Source organism: Leuciscus leuciscus (assembly GCF_965113295.1).
Source record: "Leuciscus leuciscus genome assembly, chromosome: 23".
NCBI lineage: Eukaryota > Metazoa > Chordata > Actinopteri > Cypriniformes > Leuciscidae > Leuciscus > Leuciscus leuciscus.
The window spans coordinates 4,927,062-4,946,511 of NC_138747.1; positions in this window are offsets into that span (position 1 = coordinate 4,927,062).

The following is a 19,450-nucleotide window of genomic DNA, read 5'->3' on the forward strand; positions in this document are numbered from 1 at the left end:
TGAACAAGTACTGTAAGTACCACTCAAATTTACTTCAGAAAATATAAACATCTGATTGTTGTTTTACTGTAGTAACAATAACTATACATTTGTGTTGAAAAAAACTATGATGCTAAAGATTTACCTTTCTAAAACTGAGCTTAAGAACTACAAAACCTGTTGATGTACATATCGTCTTCCTATTCCAGAGCTGTTCAAGAGAACCATACTACTCTGGCCTTGGGTGAAGTGTGTCGAGGCCATTTGAGAGAGAGACTAACAGAATAAAGTGGAACGGCCTCTTGAAGGGCTCGGCTTCTTTTTACAGACAGATGGAGCAGAAAGTGAGAGAGAGGACACCTGCTGGTCCACAGCACTGCCCCCCTCCTGCTTCTCCTTTTCTCTACCTCTTTCTCTCACTCCTGCATTAGAATTCAGCATCTCTTCTGCCTCGTCTGAGTGAGTGGGTTACTGAAGCGTGTCACAGTAAGAACCAGTGAATGATAATGAACCGAACGTGTGTGAGAGGGAGGGGAAGAGGGAGGAGATCCGAGAGGATTCCTGTGTGCCGGCTCTCTTCTTGAATCGCAGATAGGGAAAGAAAGAGAGTGAGCGGGCGAATGAGCGAGAGAGAGGACGAGCAAGGTTGTCGACTGAATCACCACCACCTCCACCACTTCACCACTCCTTTCTCTTGGCACGGGGGAGTGAGTGTGGGACGGGACGCCCCACACTGTTCCCTCTTCCCCATTCCCGTCCTCCACCGGCAGACCCACTTATCCGAATGATTTCATTCATCTTCTTCCCTCCTTTTGTCATTTTCATGTCAACCTCCCTCCGCTTTATTATTATTATTTTATTTTCTCTCCTTCTCTGCCCCCTTGTTCTCTTTTCTGAGCTCTCCTACACATCGCTATCCCACTCATTTTGTCACGGCCAAGGAAAAGAATATGATCGGCCGGCGAGCCCGTGAGAGGCAAAAAGGAACGGCGGTACGAGGATAGCTCCATACGGATGTGGAGCTCAAAGCCACAAGAAGCCGGTCCCCTCCTGATGGATTATCCCGAGCGGAGAACTCGGAATGCCTGAGAGAAAAGAGTGCGCTGAAAACCTGATGGGGGGGGGGAGATGATCGTTCTTGTTCTTTTATAACATTCAGATAGTTCTCAATTTGTTCTCCATTGTTTAATTCGATCTCTTGTTTCTCACTCGCGTCTCTGAACCCCCCCCTTCCCACCCTCTCTCGTCTCCGATTTGGGACATTTTGGCTGCTCATTGTAAAGAATTCTCGGGACTGTGCTCTGAAAAGCACTTTTGAATCTAATTAATTCCTTTCTGAGCCGAGACTCGAAAAGAAGCTTTTTTTTCCCTCTTGGTTTCCCTCCTTTTGAGACCAAAATAATTGGACCCGTTGACTCTACTGTAACTGTGCCACAGGAGCAAGTTGGACCAATCCGGACACAACACCTGGTGCAGTGTTTGCTAGAGGAGCCATTTCCCCCCTCTTCCAAATCACTTTATTATCTCTGGGAGGGGGGTACAACCACCCAGGCCCTGGGCCTTACTGATCCGGATATGCTGGAGAGAAGAATTGGAGAAAGGGAGACCTCCAACGAGATGAAAGCCAAAGTAAACTCAGTCTTCAAGTCCAAATCCGAGATCTTGATGACCTTGTCCTAACAAGAAGACACAATGAGGGACGGATCTGATCTTGAGACACTTGACAACCTCGTGAATCTGCTCAAGACTCACAAAACCAGCTAGAGTAGATTAATTATCCTTCCTTCATTTCTTGTTTTAAAAATCTAATTTGAAGAAAGAAAAAAAACAGGTGGAACACGAATTGGCCTTTTGCGCTCATTCCGAGGCACTGAAGAAACTTCGACAAGTCTGGGAACCCCTTCTCGCACTGTATTGTACTTTTTTCCCAGCCTTTTCTTTACCTCCGCCTCCCTCTTTCTAAGTCATTCTCTGGGGCACTTTCACTACCCCCCCCCCCTCCTCCCCCCTCCTCCTTTCGGTAGCTGAAAGCTGCTGAACGCTAATCCACGACCGTTTCATCAGATTCTCTCACTGATTTCTACATTGATTGGCCGTCTACTTCAGAACCTCTCCGACTCCCTCCTCTTGCTCTTTCACTCTCCTTCATCCACTTCTCACTCTCTCATCCCCCTCCCTCCTTCTCTCTCGCTCTCTCTCTCTCTCTCTCTCTCTCTCTCGCCCTGCCTCATTGTCTCTGTGTGCGGCAACAGTGCCGCTGGAAGCCAGTCCTTTTCACTGCTCGCCAGACAGAGGAAGGCAGAGGTGAGTCCTGTCAAACGCATCCCGAACGCCGTTGCCCACCCTTTCTCTGACATCTCTCTCTGGATGTGAACGTCCACCATTGTGTTTGTGTTTGTTTGCTCTCAAAGTCTCTTTTGTCGTCTGACACAACTGTGATTTTTGTGTTTTTCTTCGTTGTTTTGTAGGTGAGTGTGAGTAAGTGTGTGCTCTGCTGGTGTGTGGTGGTTGGGTTCTGGCAGGTGCTTTTGGTGGTCGGATGCAGTTTTTGGCTGGCTACTAGAGTGTGTGTGTGTCTGATTGGGATGTGTTGCCACTCTTGGAGTGTTGCTGTGGTTGCCTTATCTCCAAGTTCAGCATGCAAAAAGCCTTTAGGGTCCAAAAAGCTCTGCAGAATGAGAAAATCAATGACCGTCGCTTCAGCTGTATATGCTTTACATAGTGCTGCTGTATATGCATCCTTGCATAGCCACAGGAATCACATTAATAAATGCATACATGTACATATATATTAAATTGCACTTAAAAACTTTTAACTTTGATTCTCAAGCACACTCTCACACAACGTGTATTTCACTATGGCAAATTTAGGTGTATCCCCAGGGCTGGACGGAAATAGATCCCAAGCTAAATCAGGACAAGCACCAAGACTCCATGGAAAAAAGGTGTTACGCACGACCAGGCTTCCGTGTAAAAACTGAAACTGAATTAAAAGACAGTATTTTAATGGAGACGAAGAAAAGATTGATTGAAAACAAGCAAAGGTAGCAAGTAGATTTAAATGGGACAGGTTTTGTGTGTTTTTTTCGTGTTTTGATGCTGTATCTCCATTTGTCCCATAAAATGGTGTAAGCTGTTCCCTCAGTATCACCTCATCACTAAATCGGATCACCAACATATTGCACCAAGACCTTCATCTCTTATTGGGAGAGAGAGAATAAAAATATAATATATACACTTTTTATATACATTTCATTATTACTTTTTGTCAATTTACCATATCTGTATACAAGCATTTAACGGAAACCGCTTCTATTTTATCTGCTTCTATTTTCCGTTTTATAGTGTCACGTTAAAACCTCTTTGTTATTCAGATTGCTATAGAGACCTCAGTCTATCGTTGTTGCTTTTAAGTTGTTTGGTTTTCATTGGGGTTTAATGCGGCAGCATATACAACTGAAGTTTATCTTCATTTGCTGCACAGGCGCAGATACAAAAGAATGACAGGTTTTCTTACTACTTCTCACAAAATGTCAGCAAATGTAGCTTAAGCTCGTATAAGACAACAAGTGGAACCGTAGATGATAGTGCAGAGTCAAAAGACATCATAAAGTGGATTTTTCACAGCTAAACAGGATTCCCTCTACATTCAGGGTTTCCCTGCTGCTTCGAGATGGAAAGTATAATGTGTCTGTGTGTGTGTGTGTGTGTGTTTGAGCGAAGGGAAGGGGAGGGGAGTCGGACACACATGCTGCGAGAGACGATTGACAGTAGCTAAATTGGTTCAGACACATTACGGTTGGATCTATCCCTTCTATGCAGCGGGGACGGACACCTACGGAGGGCGCGATATATGTTGTCGTCTCAAAAGCAGCAGGTCTTCTGAATCCTGTCCTCTCGTGTGAATGCCTGTCTACATGAACAAAGGGGTCCAAAAGGTTGAGGGATAGTTGTACGCGTACTACGTGACACAAAATACAATCCAGCAGTAACAATAGCCTGCGCGTAGTAAAAAATAGTGATTTCTGTGTTAAAAATACTGAGAGTGACAGAGTGGAAGCTCGGAAGCGACAGGGTCTGGCAGTCTCACTGAGATGCCGGTGTCCAGAGATGGCAATTCCTCCACACCTCCGTGCTCAGATACTTAAGATGACACCTCTGACAGCCCCGCTGTCAGTATCAGACTCTGCCGAGAGATTATCGTTCGCCTCGAACAATGTCTCCAAGTCCCCTATTGTCCTTTCCTCAACTCTCTGGCTGCACTCGTTTGGTTTTCAAGGGAACTCAGTGACCCTGAGGACAGGTTTCAAGACGCTGCCTTAGTCCTACATGTAAACTTGAATGCAGAGTGCATTCGGTTGAATCGGTAAGGTTTGCGAGTAATCGCTCAATGCTTTTTGGAGTCATTTCGATGATTTTGAAGTCTAGCATTTGTAATTAGCTGCTTCTGGAGTAAAAGAAGATTATTAGAAATTATTTTAAAATGCAATTTTGGTTCCCATAGGCAATCAACCATTACGTCATTCCGTAGCCTGTTGATGTGGGCGTCGCCCTTTGAGAAGGGTGGCGAGACTTTTGCCGTCCCCCATCCAATCGCTGTTTACACCTCCTCTGCCCAGCTGCATATTCAGGGCGTGGCACATTCTCTCTGACAGACATCATTCTATCTGTTTTGTCATTCGGCTTTCGAGCCGAAGAAGTTAAAGGCATCGTTCCCGCAAAAATGAAAATTCTGTTCTCATTTACTCACCCCTGTTCTTCTGCCGAACACAAATATCTAAATAGCTTTCGAAATATCGTTTTTTGTGTGCTCCGCAGAAGTCAAAGCAGGTTTGGAACGACATGAAAATGAGTAAACGGTGTCAATTAAAATTTTTGGGTGAACCATAACTTTAAAAACAGAATTAGTAAATACCAAGTATTTTGGAGACTTAAAATGATTGAGCCAGTTGGTTATCGTGCGCAAGCTAGTTTTTGGTGAACGATTACAATATACAAAAGTAGACCCGTCTGGGATGTCTTAAGCTCAGTTCAGCTGCGGGTTTTTTTTTTTTTGGCAGACGAACATGACGTGATTGTGTTGTTCGGGGGGAACCCTGTCTAGTGCATAGCAGCTGCTATTCTCATATCGAAAAAAGGGGGAGAGTTGAGCATCCTACGTTTGAATGATGAGAGCTCTCCAGCATACAGAAGCGTGGTCATACTGAGGCCCATTCACTCCCTAACATTCCCTGGCTCTTACTCATTTTCTGGGAAAAGAGGCGCGTCGCCCAGCAGCCTCCTTTTTCTGCCTCCCTCCCCCGTTTTTATTTATCCATTCTCTCATTTTCCGATAATGACTCTCTCCCGTCAATTAGGCTAACTCGTCGCCAACGTTCCTGAGGTGAATGAATACATGATGATGCCTCCCCTGCCGGCCCCCTGCTCCTGGGAGGTGCGAAGAAAAAAATCAGTGCGATCTTGCAGGGGAAGGCATTTGCCAGAGATAAAGCTAATTTAATCCGATGAAATGTGACATTTGGACGGCGGACGCTCCCACTCGGCCAGAGTGCAGGTGCTGCATCAAGATTAATGAATCGCCAACAGCCCATCCATTCGCACCGAGAGAGAGAAACAGAGGGCGCAGGGGGCAGGGCTGATGAGAAAGAATGAGATGGAGTGAGAAAGAAAGGGGGGAAAAAAGGAAAGAAACAGAGGAAGAATTGTTGAATGCAATGGAGAACAGTGGTTGGTGGGAGGTCAGGTACTCTGTGAAAGGAGGGTGTTGAGCTGCGTGCTGTGTTTTGTCACTGGGGACCTGCTGCGAGAGATTGAGAAGGCGGCTACCTTGATTAGAAGTGAGAGTTCTTGCTCCCCATCTCTCTTTTTTCTTCTGTCTGTTCCTCCTCTTCATTCTGCGAGCCCACTGCTGTTTCTGAACCAACTGGTATAATGAACCAACTGGTATAAGAGGCTGTGGATTGTTTTCTTGTCTGTGCACGCATATGCGCGAGTATGTTTACTTGCGTAGTTAACGGCGCCCACGGTTGGTGGGGAATTTCCTTGCGTGAAGTGCGCGGCCCTGCCAAATGAAGCAGATTGGCATTTTCGACTCATGCCAGAGCATAATAAATACTTACTGCTTCTCACGATTACTTCTGCTCTGAATTTCATTAGGAAATGAGGCCTATTAACTCTAAACTAATAGCTTTTCATGTCGACATTGTAATTATGAAGCGTTTGCTTGCCTTCTGCTAGCTGAATTTCAAATAAAAGCGAAAAGCAATATTTGACTAATTGTAGAAAAACACATCAACAGGGTTTTACATATAAATATTATTTTATATACTTATGCAATTAATTATTAATATAATATTAAGTGTAAAATATAGATATACATTTTATATGTGAATTTAAAATATATATTTTTATTAAAAAAATTATTATATATTTTTCTTACAAAAACATGATTTTTAAATTGTATATATTAAAATTATATACATTTTTAAATATAAAATATATTATTAAATTATATAAAATTATATAATTATAACGGTTTCGTAATCTACAAAGTAACTTGGCACATTACTATCGTATATGCACTCACAACAAGTGTGGATTATTATGATTTCAAGGCCATTGAAAAGCTGATCCAATCAGAATATCCCAATCTAGGCACCGTCTGTTTTGTTGTTAAAAGTTCTGAAGCTTTTGGTCGCATTACAGACAGGTAGCAGGTGAGAGTGCCTTCAGATTCCCCTTCCGTTCTGATATCACCTTGACCTTCATGTCTCCTAACTTATAGAGTGTGACAGGATGTCCTCATTAGAAGAGAAAAAGAGGGCGTTCTGAATTCACCAGGGGACTTGATTACCATATAAAGTGACAGTGTACAAAAACAAAAACGGTAATATGCAGTATTACTGAGTCTCAACTTGTGACCTTGATGAGAGATACTTTCCTGTGAACTGGCTACATATTAGTTTGAAGCTGAATTATAGTTCCCAAGAGCCATCTGCATCCAGCGAGCCGGTAACAGTATCTTTTCCCTATGCAAATAGAGAATTTGTGTGGAAGTGATAACCAGAGAAGCTACAAAACCTGCTGTTTGCAGGAAACTACACCTCCTCTGCAATCATAATTTTTTTTTTCTTAGTATTTCTCTGAGTTTCTCTCATATTTACACGTCCTGAGATACTGCATTGTGTTGCGTCATGGTGACCGCTAGCATTGAATCCAGGCAAATTGGTGGCATAAATCCAAGCCGACAATAGATCGATATTACATGTAAGGGATAATATACAGTCAGCTGGTCTTAATCGTAAAATAAACACACTTATTATGGCTACTTAACAAAAAAATGGAAGTGAATAACTGCACACCTTTTAGGGACTCGGTTTCCTGGGACAAATGTCCATTATACAAAAATATATATATTTGACCGTAGAATTCTGTGATTAGCCAATCAGAATCAAGAATTCCATAGAGCAGTGTAGTGATCAGTTATCTCTGAATCAGATTCACTCACGAATACAGACCTCCTTTTATACTCACTTCCCCCCTTCACATCCGGTTCGGCTTCACCAGTCGTGTAGTGAAACTCTGAATGTGTGGCATCTCTGTAAAAGCATTGTGACCTTTTCTTACCTGGTTACGCTGCTTGGTTTTGTACCTGGTTACTTGAAGATAATCCTCCAGGAGCAAAGTACAACATCACTTACCCCTCGCAGCACTGTTTTTATTTAAGACCGATCAGATCCAGCATCTCAGACGGCCTCCACGGGAGGCACAAATAGGCTTACGTCCACATTTTCCTCCCTTTGAGTTCATCGTTTCAAGAGGCCGCTCAGATTTCTCGTTCTGAATGTGCTCTCCGCGGAGAGCTTTACTATGTGGGCCAGGATCTTTCCATATGATTAGTGAGCCTGATAAATGGGACTGTATAATTATGTTGTGACTATTAAGAAGTAGCGGTTAAGCCGTTCTATAAGAAGTGTGTATATAATTACATGCCGTTTTATCAATAGGGTTGTGCACATCTCAAAAGAGCTCATGCTGAAGGCAGCTGCTCTGTAGTGCTGGGCAGCACAAAGACCAAATAGAGAGCCCTCTCTCTCTCGTGCTGTCTATCTCTCTTTCATTCCCCGCTCTGCTTAATCCTGAAAGATCAATTTGCCATATCCTGGTCCTGCTTAGCAAGGTAATGATGTTTTTTTTTTTTTTTTTATGCTAGTAACACGGCAGTTGTAGGTTCTGCCTAGGAATGGTTTACATCATCAACACAGTAAAAATAAAATAAAATAAAAATTAAGAAAAAAAAAAGTTATATATATCATGACAACTGATACAGCATTTACTGATACAAATGGAATGTAAATAGTCTTGTTGGCCTCGATCTGCATTGCTACTGCTTAGGGGTGCAACGGATCAAAAAACTCACGGTTCGGATCGTTTCTCGGATCAGAGTCACGGATCGGATCATTTTTCGGATCAGCAAAATTTTTTTTTTTTTTTTTATTAACACTTTTAAATTGTTAAATTAAAATATATAAAATCAACTTAAAGTGCACAAGGCATAATATCTTCTTTTTAACATAATTAATGAAAAACAACTTAAAGTGCAACATAAAAAGGCATCTCCTTCCTTTAAACATGGACCAATGCTTTATGTGTTTCCACTGTCATATAGGGCTGTCAAAATTGCTCAAAAATGACGTTCGAATATTCCCTCTAAAAAACACATATTCGAATTATTCGAACATCTGGTTGCGCATTTTGTCAATGACGCGCATTAGGCCTATGTCAATAACAGGACAAATTAATACAAAGAGACATAACTACTTGTGTAGTTCATTTAAGTTTAAACATATTTGACAACGTATTACCTTGCTCGAGTCGCTCGCACTCGCAGGCACTCTTTCTCTCTCTCTCTCGCCGTCACCCATGCTGCGTTCACACCAAACGCGAATAGAGCGTCTGGCGCGAGTGATTTCAATGTGAAGTCAATGTAAAGACGCGTTTACGCACGTCTGGAGGTTTTGCTGCGCGAATGAGGCGTCACGCTCTCTGCGGTTCATAACGCTCGCCATGACCACGCTGTGTGTGGACTGAACATGCGCACAACTTTTTTTTCATCAATCAATCCGCGGATCACGTGAGTGCCGAACCGAAGATATTGATCCGAACGGATCACGGATCGATGATGATCCGTTGCACCACTACTACTGCTGCATGAGTGAAGGCTATTGCCGAAACATATAGAATGCGAGTTGTTTCAAGGAAAGTAAGGAGAACCCCCTAGCAGATTTAGACAGGTGGTGCTGGGGAGGGTGAAGGGCCAGGAAAATTCCTATGAAGTGCACACTGTACTGATGTGAGCCGGTTCGGGATGGAAACAAATAGGTTACATAGATAGAGCATACAGATCGGTTTGCCAAACAACAAAGTTTTGTAACTACATGTTATTGATACATTTTATCAGTTATATTTTTGTCTTGATTTTTTTTTAATTTTCAGAATTTCTTTAAACTATTTGATCTGTTGTGATAAGTTGTTTAATGATAAAAAAATAAGTTATTTAATACAATAAGATTTATAATGTAATATATAACTTATATGAAAATCTAAATGATTTAATATTTTCTATATTGTACAAACATAAATATGATGAAACATTATTAAATATAGTATTAACTGTAATATTGTTTAATATATATTATCAATCAATATTATCAGTCTTGGCAGCGCTGGCTATGGTTCTTCCACCTAGGCCAGAGCTAAGGGCGGACAATAAAGCAAATGCATATATATATGCACAGTAATATAGCTAAACATTTTATATATATATATATATATATATATATATATACTGTATAATTCAAATTCATAGTTGTGGATGAGGTAAATGAACCAAGAATTAGAATTTAAAAGATTCTCTGTTGTTCCTTTTAGGTAGACATTAAACTGCAGGTTGCCACAGCAGAATTATAGCGCTGGTTTAAATAAGCTGCCTCAGTAAAATGTGTGTGTGCTAAATAAGTATGAAAAACAGCAACAAAGCCCTGAATGTTCACTTTAGAGAGGATCTGAATTTCTTTTGTCTTCCTCTAGAGGGAGCTGTTGAGTGCAGTTACGCTAAAGGAGCATAAAATGCAGTTTTGTGTTTTTAAGGTCATATTTGAAAGAGGACATTGCACCCCATGGCTTCTTATTTGCTGCCACTTCATCGACTTAACTTAGACGGACAGGTAGCGCTCGTTTACAATGCTAGTTTTGACCACCGGTGGCCTTCACAAAGAGCAGTTTGGTTGGGCTCTCTTCCTCTGAAAAAAGGGGAAAGGAAAAAAAGGAAAGGAAGGGTAGAAAAAACGTTGCTGTAAGTGTCTTGAATGGAGGCTTTGTTACAGGGGCCAGGACCCAGCGTGAGAGGGCTGAGGGCAGTGATGGATAGTAATACCTGGCCCCCCCGGTGCCTCAAATGCCTCAGCGAGATACCACCTCCACAAACACTGCCTCTGTCCGGCTTCTGTCCCTCTTTCCCTGCCCAGCTTTTTGTGTTTGAACAACCAAAGCTTTTTTCCTACCTCCCCCCCCTCCCCAATCCCGGTCTTCCCTTTTTCACATAGACCAAGAGGGAGGGGTTGGCCAGCTGTCCGTACTCACCTGTGGACGGTGAGATGGAGGTTTTGGGAGGTGGCTAGGAGGAAACAGGAGAGAATAAAGTATTGCGTTTTCTTAGAAAACCCTGAATTTTGAGAGGATTTGGTGTAGTTTTTTGGAGGCTAGCGGAGGAGAGGATGTGCGTCCCAGCAAATTAACCAGGAGAACACACATCGCAGCTAGAGGAAGGTCTGTTTTTTTCCCCTTCAGTAAACACTACTTCTACCAGATCTGACTTTTAAAAATGAATTTGATTGGTCTAACCAATAACCAACCTATTCTGCTTGATTTAGTCATAGTAAATCACATTTTTTTTACTTTTAATTTACCTTTTTTTCAGTTTATCTGACTTTTTTTCTTTCTTTTTTTTCCTTTTTTTCTTCAAATGTAATGAATAATAATTTATTCAGATGGCTCTTGGGAAGCCACTGAATTGTATACTTTATGCTCTATATAGTCTAATTTTGTTTGAGTTTTTTTTTTTTTTTTATGTGTTAAATAATAATTTATTCTATAGAAGCCACTGAATTGTAGATTTTTGTCAATAATATACTCTAATTTTGTCAAGGTACAAGTCGTTGCTGTTGACGGTGAGATGTTAGTGCTATTCCAGGAGACAAGATCCCTGTGCTGAAAGCATAAGCAGCCTGTGGATTCCCAAATGCTTTTATCTGTGTCTATTTTGTAGAGAAGTGAATTCAAGAGCTTGTCGACTGAATTTCCAGAGTTGTCTTAACCTTAATACACACTCAGAGGAAGGGAACTTACTGCCTCAGTGCATTTGCAAACAGTGTGGCTTTTCATCATAACTTTTTTTTTTCTTTTTGGGGGGGGGTATGACTCACTTCTCCTCTTCCCTTCCTCTTATCTTCCTTTCCATCGCTCTTTCTTTTTTCAGACAGGTTTGAGACAGGTCTGTGCCACTGATCAATGGCCCTCTCCCTCACTTTTTAACCAGACACTTTCTCCTTTCTCAGGGTGCTTTTCTGGCCGCCGTCCATTTCATTCTTCACCAGCCAAATAGATCTGCGGAAGGAGAGAGATTGACTTCTTTTTGTTTGCTCGTTCGTTCCCCCTCATTGCGTTTTGAAAGGACTGACGCACACGAGACAAAACCAATCAATTGCCCTCTCTGTGGATCTTTTTCGAAACGACCGATAACCTGATCGAAACATGATGTTGCTCACGGCGGAATTTGATCAGTGGCTAGAAAGAGGGTAATAAAATTTATCACGGCCGACCCATAACTGTATATCACATCGTTCCCGCGTGCCCTTTAGCCCACGTTCCCGGCGAGACAGAGAGCTCTGGGATCAGATGGATGGCTTTAAATTATAGAGAAAGACAACGGTAATAGGCTTGTGGTCAAACTTTGTTTCTCTGTTGACCGTTAGGATTAGCTGTCGGATTTTGTCCCTCGCATCCACGGCTGGAAAACCGTGGCTTATCTTTCTGTCTTCCTGGGAAATAAATAAATAAGACTACTGTCTGTTGCCACAGAGATCTTGATAATGGCACAAATCAGCTTAGGATCCCCTTTCTGCACAAACCTATCTCCCCTAGGATGTTGAAGGCAGGAAAGGACTTAACTCTTTTTTTTTTTTTACCCTCTTCTTTTCATTCTGTCTTTCTGTTGAGCTCACAAAGTCACAAGGAACTCCCATGCTGAATAGGAAGTGAGGATTAAGCCGTTCCTCTGACAAATAACCAATCTATTCTCTATCTATCCATCTGTCTTTCTATCTATCTATCTGTCTGTCTGTCCGTCCGTCCGTCCATCCATCCATCCATCCATCCATCCATCCATCTCTACTGTTCAAAAGTTTGAGGTTGATAAGATTTTTGTTCTCAAAGGCTGCATTTATTTGAACAAAAATATGGTAAGGTCAAGGACAAGGTCATTATGCTTTAGAAGCAAACAAGGCAGTAATGAAATGCTGATGCTTGTTGCTAGCGGTGAGTTGAGTCATCCCAGATTGGTTAATAATTTATTATAGGATTTATATTTTTTGCCTCATAAGTAGTCTTTGCGACTTCTCTTAAAAAGGAGGTGAAAACACAGCCAAGTTGAACAGAGAATATTCAAAGTTTTCTGAGGCTAGTAAAGCAGTGCTAGCTTAGCTTCTTTGCTCTCTGTCAGGAAATATAAAACTCTACCTGAGGACTTGACATTCAGGGAGTCATTTACTCCAAGGAGCCGATATCAGACGCTTCACTCTTCATGTTTTGCAGCCTGTGCTTATGGTCTCCCTGTCAGCGCTCCGGCTCGTGGTCCTATCTGATGCCGCCACATCTAGCTAAACCCACATTGGAGTTCCTCTCTGCGGTCGACAGACCGATGCTGAGGGATTGTGGGACCGCTGGTCCGTTCAGCCGGCTTGTCAGTGCCACACAGAGAGTGATTGAGAGTCTCTCCGCAGGGCTTCTGAGGTGGGGAAGATGTAGGTCGGAAAGGAAGGAAGGATGAGAGGATGGCTGAAGTGTCTAGGCGGTTTCACTTGGTCACTGCTGTGTTTTATGGCTTTCTATTCCTATGTGATTTTCTTCTGTCATGTCACATAGGGTTCAAAGCCATTGGGTACAGAGTGGAAGCTCAACTGAAGGTTGTGGACGGAGAAGATTTTCATCCAAGTTTTATAAAGTGTTTTAGTTTACCACTGTCCTAACCTAGACATTTTTCAGCTTTAAGTAATTCAAATTCAAATAAAATTTCAGCTTTCAGCTAATTCACCTTTATTTTTAACAATCCCCAATCGATAAAATCAAATCCCACTCATTTTTTCTCGTTGAATTTCATGCACAGATTACAGAAATGCATTAAATGCCATTTTATGTTGATGCCAAAAATGGCATCTCAAATTTGAAGTTGCTAGATGAAAAAACTAAATCAGGATTGTGAACCTTTTGTTATTTTTAAATTCCATTTCAGTTCCTGAATTAGAATTGAGTTTGCAAAAAGTAATGAGAATTGAAATTCAAGGAATTATAACCCCAATAAGTGTCACTCTTAACAAGAAAAGTGTATTTAATTTTTTAGAAAACTTTGTTTGAAGCTTTTATTGGCCTTACAGACAGATTTATGAACCAGAAACTTTATCCCAGAATTCCATTTACTTTTAAATTCCATTTTTGGCCTCCAAAACTCTAATTTAACCTCCTGTAGTGTTTGGATAATTACATTTTTATACCAACTCATGTTTGATATACATTTCAGAGATTTTTTTTTTTTTTATGTGAGCATGGTTCCCAGAAAAAAATAAACCAAGCAACTGACACATTGTCTTATGTATAGCTTTTTGTTATCACAACCGGTGTCATGCATAATTTTGTAAAGAAAAGAAAAGGAAACATCATCAACCGGTTAGAGTAGAATGCCTCGATCTCTTATAGTATACAAAAAAACGAACATTTTTGTTAATAATCATAAGATGTAAATGTGTGCGTTTTCTAAATGAGACGAGTTAATGTACATTGGTAATTTGATTGCAGACATTAAAATGTCGTGCATCGTAGCACCATCACAGCATCACAGCACCTTTCCTTGTTCTAGAGTGTTTTTGTGGATCATTGTGCGTTATGTTTCACTTCTCTGTCAGCACAAACTAGCACCTCAACTATCGTGAATCCATTTTGGTAATGAACTTAGCATTGAGTCCCGGAGTGCAGTCACGCTTGTGATGGGCTAATTAGATATGTAGCTGGCGATGAATAGAAAAAAAAATTCTACTCGTTGACAAGTATGACATTACAGCATTCAGGATGTGGCAAGGCCTGCACAATACTGCCAATAATCCATGATTCTTTCCCTTTCTCTCTCGTTCTCGCTGTCACACACACACATTGTGCCCTTGGGCACTGTGTCTGTAGGCTTGCAAGCCCCCCGTTGCACTGTGGCTGGTTTTTGTCCCTGTGGCTGGCAGTTTTACCCGAGCGTCAAAAGCACAGCGCCAAACTGCCATGACCGTCTGCTGAGTCAGGCTGTTTTTAACGAAGCCTGCAGTATTTATCACCGGCTTCCCGCTCTTAATTAGACTCATTGGGAGCAGCGCTGGAGAGTGAAATGTTAATGTTTTATTTCCTCCCAGGCGCAATATCACCTCTGCTTGTTATTGTGATCAGGGCAGGGGTGGCGATGCTACCTGGGGGAATAAGTGAAAGAAGTGATTTGGACAAATAAAAACCCAACAGTGTTAGAACTGGGAGGGTTTTGTGTGTGTGCAGACAGGCAGACAACCACAGCGCGCTGTACCATGAAGACCTGCCTAATTTGTCAATGTGTGAGTCCTCATCTCTCAGATAAAAGCACGGCGTAACTGTCTCTGGGTTTTTCCATGCGTATTTGTGCTAAGTTCGTTCGTTGTTGTGGCTTCGTCCGGCTTTGTTGTAGCTACAGAACTGCACCTGACACAAAATAACGACAATGATAACACTCCTCGACAGCGAACTCAGCAACCAGCGTTTTCCACTCAATTCGCAAACCGCTACGAGTGCCACTCGAGGGCCGTGCGCATAGACGCTCTCCCAGAAGCCCTGCCGAACTGACCTCGATTTGAAAATAATCACAGACGTGCCACATTTACTTGGACTTTAGCCTTGAACTGAACTCCATGAGGAACGCTCAGCGTTGGCTTAAAATACATGTGAGCTTCTTAAATCGTTTCTTCCCCTCTTTTTGGATAACATTTTTATTTAATAAGGTGACTGCTATCTATCTAGAATACGAGGTCATAGTGGATACAAAAATAGTCTTTGTAAAGACCCACTCACACCAAGAACAATAACTGTAACGATAACTATATTAGTGTCTACTCCAGTTGACAATAACGCTCTGTTTATTCTAAGCTTGCGCTGCAGTTTTGTTGTCTTCCACTTTAAATGCTCAAGCTCTTTAAAGCAGGGTGGATTCTGATTGGCTGTCAATGTTTTTATCGTTCATCAGCTAAAACAAAAGTGATTCCATCGATAACGTTTCTCTGCCAATATCGTTATAGATTTGTTTTGGACTTTTATACTTAGAAAAATGCACAAATATGACAAACAAAATGTAAATCTTATCAAACACAAGCGGAATTAACTTGTAAATTGCACGATCCAACAATTAATGTTAATGTAAAGTTGTTGTTTTTTTACAAAAGATATTGTGACAGTGCCAGAAATTACATAAAAATGGTTTACGATTGATTTCAAAATTAAAAAAAATTATTTATGTAGAAATTCATTCTGTTCGTCTTTGATGAATGAGGCCAAAACATATTTTTTTGTGTGTGTTTGTCAAAAAAACAAACAAAGTCGTCACCAGCACATTTGAAATAGCATCATTAGAGTGTCTGACTAATTCATGAGTTGTTTGACTAAACCAGGGACCCTTAGGAGTGCAAATGGAGGCCTGTGCTTGTCTAGGACGCGGGTGCTTGTGGTTTAGTGGCTATAAGGTGCTTACATGTGTAGTTCTCATCACTGGAGTGCCCTCAACCATTAGTGGCAAGTACCCTAATGGGACCGTGGGGACCATCCACAGTTCTGCAATGTCAAATCCATTCAGCGCAGTCCACCCCAGCCGTATTGCTTTTCTGTCCATGTCCCATTGCACATCTTGACACATGGTGTCTAATTTCCCAGCACCTTCCAAATGCATACGCACAAGGCTGTTTAGCGTACGTGGCGGGATTTAGACTCTTATTGAGGGGGTCTATAAATGAACACACCTCCGGTGTCCACATATTCACATGCATGTGTGCCGTGCTTGACCTTCCCGCTTCCACGAGGCTTAAGACTCCAAGATTTCAGACGTCTCAATTCCCAGAGCGAAAGCTGCACTCGAGTTAATTGCAGTCTGCACAGGATATGATAGCTGCGATTTCGCCCTGTCCTCTCACAGGAAGCTCATCAGCGCGTGAGCCGCTCGGCTCAGCCAGCCGAGGCCGAAATGCATTCAGCATGTAATCTCCTCTCTGCAGAACACAAGCAAACCTACAGCCTGAAACAATGCAGTGCAGATAACGCGCCAGTCACGCTGAGATGCTGCTTTAGCGCGTTTTGCCTGTATTATGGCCCTTCAGAATTACGTTATTGAACTTCATAATTGAGAGACTGCTGCATTTTCAGCGCACGATGCTCAATGTTTAACGAGCTTTGTTGCAAGTGAATAAAGTGGCAAATTAACTAAACTCATTTGCTCATGGTATTTCAGCGCAACTCTTATTCACAAACCAATTCGCAATTCAGTTTAAACAAGCTCTTTCCAAGCTAGGCCATTCATGGAGTATTTAAATTAAGCGATTATAATTATTTTCAGTGTAAACACTCCTTTTTATATAAATTTACATTTATTATAGATCAGATCAATTTTCACAGATAAATCAGACCTTTTTGCCTTGGGCAAAAAGCAACTGATTCTGTTTTGTTGCAAAAAGCAAAAAACAATTGGTTTTCTTTTACGCATTTGGCGGATGCTTTTATCCAAAGCGAATCACGTTGCTTTAAAGATATACAATTTATCAGTTCATGCATTCCCTAGGAATCGAACCTATGACCTTGGCATTGTTAGCGTCATGCTCTACTGTTTGAGCTACAAAAATGTCTAATTCTGCTTGGTTTCAACGTATCTTAGAAAAGGCTGTCAAAACGTCTATGTCTAACCCGTCATTTTTCCAGATGCACGTTGTAGTGTAGACTACTTTCATCGTCAAGGTCATCAAAAGCACCGTCTTTCGGATAAGGCGTTAAACCAAGGTCTTGACTCTATGTAGTAATGGAAAAAAATCAAAGGATGTCCTTCGGAAAGAGTAGAGGTGTAAACTCGGCATCCTGGCCAGACTTGCCCACTGGCCTCTGTCCATCATCATGACCTCTTAATCATCTCCAAACAATGATTGGATTCATCACTCTGTCTCCTCTCCACCATTAAGCTGGATCTGGCACAATATGGCTGCCGTCGCATCATCCATGTGGATGCTGTACATTGGTGGTGGTTGAGGAGATTCCCCTCTTCCATATGTAAAGCACTTTGAGTGCCAAGAAAAGCGCTACGTAAATATAACAAATTATTATTATGAGTTGTCGAAATTGCATTTAGCACTGATTTTTGTGTGTTTGTTATCTGATTTGCATCATTTCTTGGTTCTAATTTGATGCAAATTATTCACCCCCAAATACAAAATATTCCTATATCTAGATAAAAATCCTAACACTTAAAGGGTTAGCTCACCCAAAAATGAAAAAGCTCTCAGAAAGCTCTCAGATTTCATCAAAAAGATTTGTGTTCCGAAGATGAACAAAAGTCTTACAGGTTTGGATCGACACAATTAATGATAGAATTTTCATTTATGGGTGAAGTAACCCGTTAAATCTTTTTTCTGAAATGGGATTTTTCTGAAGGCATTTTTATTTCGAAAGCACTGATCATGGATCTGCCAGTACCAATGATTCATGATTGTATCTGGTATCTACAGTACATGTCTTTTTCTCTCTTTCTATCTCTGCAGGTTTCATAAATTTGTGGAGATCCAGAGATAGGTAGACTATGCCTCAGTTCACCTTTGCCTGCTTCTGTGGCCTTCACGGCCTGTGTGGAAGGAAAAAGAAGAAAAAGGAGCAAGAGGGACAACCACGGCAGGAATACGAGACCGAGGTTTGAGACGATGTCTGGACTGGGAAGATTCTCAAGGTTTCAGTAGCTTACAAAGAGAACCAGATGCAAGACGTGACCTCGGTTTCGGCCAAGATCTCAGGGCTGAGAAACAGAGGCGATATCAGTACCCTGTTCATGATTTTAATGTACTTACCTGTAAGACGATCTGCTTATTTTCACAGTTTAGACACAGATAGATCAGTCCAAGGTACAGAGATGCAGGGAAGTACTGTTGCACTTTAAAAAAACTAATTTTTAAACATTTTAAAATGTATATTTACTTTTAGCTGTTCCAAAAATTATTTGGGCACTTTTAAAAATGTCTGAATGTCATTGCATTAGATAACAAAACGTCAAATCTACTGGCATTTATTTTTTCCCCACAAAAATAAGTTTCATTTTAATAATTTTAATTTTTAAATTAACTTTTTATTCTTTTTTTATTTTTTAAAATCATTTGCTTGCATATGCAGTTGGCTTTGATATTTTTATTGAATATAATAATATTAGATATTGTTATCTGATGCATTAAAAGTGGCTACACATACGTCCAAATACGTTTTGGGGCCGCTAAATTATTAATTTTTATTTTTTTATTTTTTTATGGCCTAAATGAATGCATATTCTGTGCTAGGTTATATTACTTTTCAAGCATACTCCTCAACACATGCTGAACATCGAATCTTATTACCATTTAACACGTTTAAATATTCAGTTATTCAATGCAAATACGTCTGGTGGCAGTCGTACACTGTCAGTCTGTTGATGCCAAAAAAGAAAAAAACTTTCGACATATTATAACACATGTATGTTTTGGTGAATGTAAATTTTTGTGTTCATTAGAGCGGCTTTAGAAGCTTTAGCTATGTTTCCATCCTTATGCACAAAATTGGAATATATCGCATAAAACATTGCGAATAAAGCACTGTTTCCATCCAGTGAGCTGAACAGAACAAAATCGCCACTTCCTGTTAAACTGGTCCTAAATATCTCTAAGAAGAATGGAAGTTGCTGCAACAGGAGAAGCCACTATATATAATAATTTCCTATTTAATAAAATGCTTGTGCCTCAGAGCGTGCAGACGAAACGCAATAAAGTTATGTTTAAGTTGTTTAAACTGGTTAAACTGGTTAGTCCAGTTATGCCGTCTCATCACAGTCACATGTCATTTTTGATGCGCAATTTATGTGCATTTCCGTCAT